Raw genomic sequence first — 4,990 nt, forward strand, 5'->3', positions numbered from 1 at the left:
CGATGCATGGCGTTGTACATCGCAAATATCGCCAATATTAAAAGGGGATAACCACCGCTTTGTCCGATGTTCACGTCTGGATTCGAACACGTTCAGCGCCATAGGCTACAATGGCACGAAAATCTACATTCATGGCGAAGAGTCCCCACCCTAAAATGGTATTAGAGAGTTAAAGAAGGCGCTGCGGAGCATGGCCGGTTCGGCTAGTAGTTTATAAGATTATAAAGTTTTGTAATAATTGGGAATAAAATTTCAGAAATCAGTCCGCTTCTGTAAAGATTTGAGCGATTTAGCTCAATTTGTAAAGAAAGTACATTTTGTATATTTTAGTACCTATTTTGTACTTTTTGGTACCAAAATGTACGAATTTTAAACATATGTCCTCCTTGTACCTACATGCCAAATTTCAACCCTCTAGCTCCCTCTGCAAATAAATTACGAAATGATACTTGTTTTGGTACCAAAATCTATGAATTTTTTACAGATCCTATATTTTTTTTAGGTACATACATGCTAAATATCAGACCTCTAGCTTCATCTATGAAGAAAGTGCCAAATGGTACCAATTTTTGTACCAAAAGTTGCGAATGGTGAATAGATCATTTAGCCACTTATCATATATTTCTAAGTTGTACCCACATGCCAAAATTTCCGACCTCTAGCTCCATCTATGAAGAAAGTACCAAATGGTACCAAAATGTGCGAAAGGTGACTAAATCATTTTGGCACCCATCACATATATCTTAGTTGTTCCTTCAGGCCAAATTTCAGACCTCAGAATCCATTTGAACAGAAGGTTCAAAATAGTACCAATTTTGATACCAAAAAGTACGAATTTTAAATTGATCATTTAGTCATCCATCATTTATTTCTTAGTTGTACCTACATCCCAAATTTCGGGCCTCTAACTCCATCTACAAAGAAAGTACCAAATAGTACCAATTTTGGTACCAAAATATGCAAATGCAAATTTTGCTCATGAACATTCCCAAATTTCCGACCTCTAGCTCTATCTGAACAGAATGTACCAAACAGTACCAATTTTGGTAACAAAATGTACGAACTGTAAAAAGATCATAGCCACCCATCATATTTTTTATTGTTGTACCTGCATGCCAAATTTCAGACCTCTAGGTTCATCTGTAAAAAAAGTTCGAAATGGTACCAATTTTGGTACCAAAATATGCGAATGGTTAATAGATCATTTGGCCACTCGTCATTTATTTCTTAGTTTAACCCACATTTAAAATTTCAGACCTTTAGCTCTATCTGAACATAAATAATACAAATAATACGAAAATGTACGAATTTTTGATAAAACATTAAGTCACCCAAGATATATCTCTTAGTTGTACCTACATGCCAAATTTCAGAACTCAAGATCCATCAGAACAAAAAGTACGAAATTGTACCAATTTTGGTACCAAATGTACGAATTTTGAATAGATCATTTAGTCATTTATCATTCATTTCTTAGTTGTATCTACATCTCAAATTTCGGACCTCTAACTACATCTACAAAGAAAGTACCAAATAGTACCAATTTTGGTACCAAAATATTCAAATGCAAATTTTGCCCATGAACATTCCACTAAGGAACAGGGGCAAACTTATCACATATCAATGAGTGCAGTCCGATTCAAGTTTAAGCTCAATGATAAGGGACCTCCTTTTTTTAGCCGAGTCCGAACGGCGTGCCGCAGTGCGACACATCTTTTTTCTGATGGTCTCGCCAGGATTCGAACCCAGGCGTTGAGCGTCATAGGCGGACATGCTTACCTCTGCGCTACAGTGGCCTCCGGTACCAAAATATTAGAATTGTGGAAAATCATTTAGTCAGGCTTCATATATTTCTAAGTTTTACCTACTTCCTATATTTCAGTCCTGTAGCTCCATCTGCTCAAAAAGTACCAAATGGTACCGATATTGGTACCAAAATGTACAAATTGTAAAAATATCGTTGTCACTCATCATGTTTTTCTAGTTGTACCTGTATACTTCTAGCCCCATCTTTAAAGAAAGTACCAATTTTGGTACCAAAATGTACCAATTTCGGTACTAAGCGTACGTTTTCTCCCATTACCAGTACTATTTTTCCATTTTTTCTTTTCACCCTCATCCTTTTTGCACCACAGGTCTTTTAAGTCAAATTTCAAAATTCGACTTCTATCCATCCGCCCTGTTCAAAGTTTACCCATTTCGTACTTTTTGCCTATGTCAAGGGAAGGTGGGTACAAACTGCCCTGCTTAAGGTTGTGCATAAAATAGAAGAATTCTTCGATGCCAAGACGTGCACATGGGCGGTATGCATTGACATCGAGGGGGCTTTTAACAATGTGAGGAAAGACACACTGATCCCATCATTAGACCCGGGCCGGGTAGACCGGGTCCTTAGTGACTGAGTAAACCATATGCTAAAGAACAGCTGAATGATATGTGGCTCCCTTGACATAAATATAAGGGAGAAAGTCGCGCAGGGCAAGCCACCATAAATAAGGCCACTCGTCAACGTAAGGATAATATGACAGGATCAGAGAACATGTTGTCTTGGCATAGACCCACTTGGGCACCGGAGAATAGATGCAAATTAAGTTTGAGGGAGCCTTTTTGTGGCTCTGAGACTGAAGAATGAACGGGCGTATGTCCTGCCCAACCATTCTTAAGTCCCAGAGCCACATCGCAGTATAATTGAGGCGTCGTACAGTGGGAGTAAAATTGAAAAAAAACTAGTATGAGTTATGTCGTTCGACAACGGGTAGAGATACCTCTTTGAAATGGTTAGAGCTGAAGCATTGGCGATATTTCAACTTAAACGGGTGATGTATGTACTTCAAAATGGAAAAACACCTCGAGTACTCAAATTCCAAATCCCATACTCCCCATTTGCAGAGATGGGCAATGGGTAAATTTCCAAAAGGTATTCACCCGGTAAATTGGGTAAATTGGGTCTGTATGGCAGCTATATCCAAATATGTTCCGATCTGGACAATAAACAAGTGTAGAGTTCTATCAAATCGCATTGTTTCAAATTTCATCCAAATCGGTTGAAAAATGCTCCTTTTATGGGCTCAATACTCTATATCGGGAGATCGGTCTATATGGCAGCTATATCCAAATATCTTTCGATCTGGACGATATTCGACAAACCGGTGCAGAGAGCTTTCAAAACTCACTGTGTCAAATATAACCAAAATCGGTTTTGTCTGTTTTGGGAGATCGGTTTATATGGCAGCTATATCCAAATATGTTTCGATCTGGACGATATTCAACAAAAAAGTTAAGAGGGAATCGAAACTCACTGTGTCAAATTTCATTGAAATAGGATGACAAATGCTCCTTTTATACGCTCATTAAATAATATCGGGAGATCGGTATATATGGCGGCTATATCGAAATATGGTCCGATCTGTACCACATTTGACTTGAATATGTACGGGGTCTATCAGAACACACTGTGCCAAATTTCCTCGAGTTCGGGTAATAAATGAATCTTTTATGGCCTCCATACCCTATATCGGGAGATCGGGCGGTCGGTCCAAGTGCAGCTATGCCCAAATATAGTCCCATCTGAACCGTAACTTCACAGAAATGAGTAGGGGTCTACCAGTACTCACTGTACCAAATTTCATCAATCGGACGAAAAATGACCAATTTATTGCCTCAAGACTTTAAGTATGGAGATTCGTCTATATAAGACTAAAATCCGACTTTATGAGATCACAAGGTCAGATTTATATACAAAGAATACAAACTAATCAACGCCTTGTTTGACTTGGCGCCAGGGATGACATTTCTAACTTCGTCTACGGTAAATTGTGATGGCTGTCCATCGTCTCGGAGACGGATACGCAGAATGACTCTCCTTCCAGCCCAGTCACTCTGAGGAAGCACAGTGAATTGATGGTTGAACAACCTGGCGTATCTCTTCGGATTAGTAGCAGTTCCATCGCCAATAGTGACTGAGGTCCTGCCATCCCTTCTACCGGGTTTCGAGAGTGACTTAACAGTAGAGCACAGCTTGCCTAAACCGGTACCTAAGTTACATTGCTCCAAGTGTTTCAGTCCCGAATTCCGCTGTTCGTTGACTACCCGGTTAATTTTCAGATTCAGCTCGCTGATACTGGGGTAAGTGGGGTCCGCGCAACGAATCCCATTACGCTTGTCGGCGAGTACCACTGCCTGCGCCAGGAAATAGGGCGCTACTTGGAGTATTCGACCGACTGGTATAAAGCGAGCGGCAGCTGCGTTAATGATGTTTCGGAATTTCATTTCGGCAATAAGCACATTTGAGGGGGGTGTCAGTTCACAGAAGCGGCGATTGGTGTACTCTCTGACGATGACCCAATCGGCCTCCTTTTACTTGATAAACGTCTAGGGCTTAGAGGTTATGAAGACGGCTGTTCGGTCGATGGTGATAATCATGGGGAGATGGTCTGAAATGACGGCTTGCTAGGTTATGTCTCTCAGGAGATCAGAAGATGCTATGGAACTGTCTGGCGAGCTGATGCACCTTTTCTTAAATCTAGTCCTCATTCCCCATGCAAAACGTGGAGCCTTCAATCTGCTCTGCAAAAGCTATGCCCCCGATGTTCGTTACCTAGGGTAGAATGCCTTTAAACATGGTACGCATTAAAGTCTTCTAGAAACAGACGATTATGAGCATATAGTAGTCCACCAGTAGCCCCATTCACTGTTGTATTGCGGCCAGGTGTTTCTTGACACTGGACATATGCGAGTTTTATGCCATCCGGTGTCTGTTTGTGTTAGAGAGTTTAAAGATGTCTCTTATAACGACTCCCGGATTCGTTATCGATCTCAATTTGACATTTATCCGATACTAGCGTGAGATCAAAGTTATACAAAAATTTACCCCGGGTAAAATTAATGCCCGTTTTACTTAACTTTTACTTTTTATTTTTTTCAAATTTTTTCTTTAAGTACAAAAATGTGATAAGAAACTGTTTGCGAGACCATTGCCGCATTTAAATTC

Source organism: Stomoxys calcitrans, chromosome 1 (genome assembly GCF_963082655.1).
Source record: "Stomoxys calcitrans chromosome 1, idStoCalc2.1, whole genome shotgun sequence".
NCBI lineage: Eukaryota > Metazoa > Arthropoda > Insecta > Diptera > Muscidae > Stomoxys > Stomoxys calcitrans.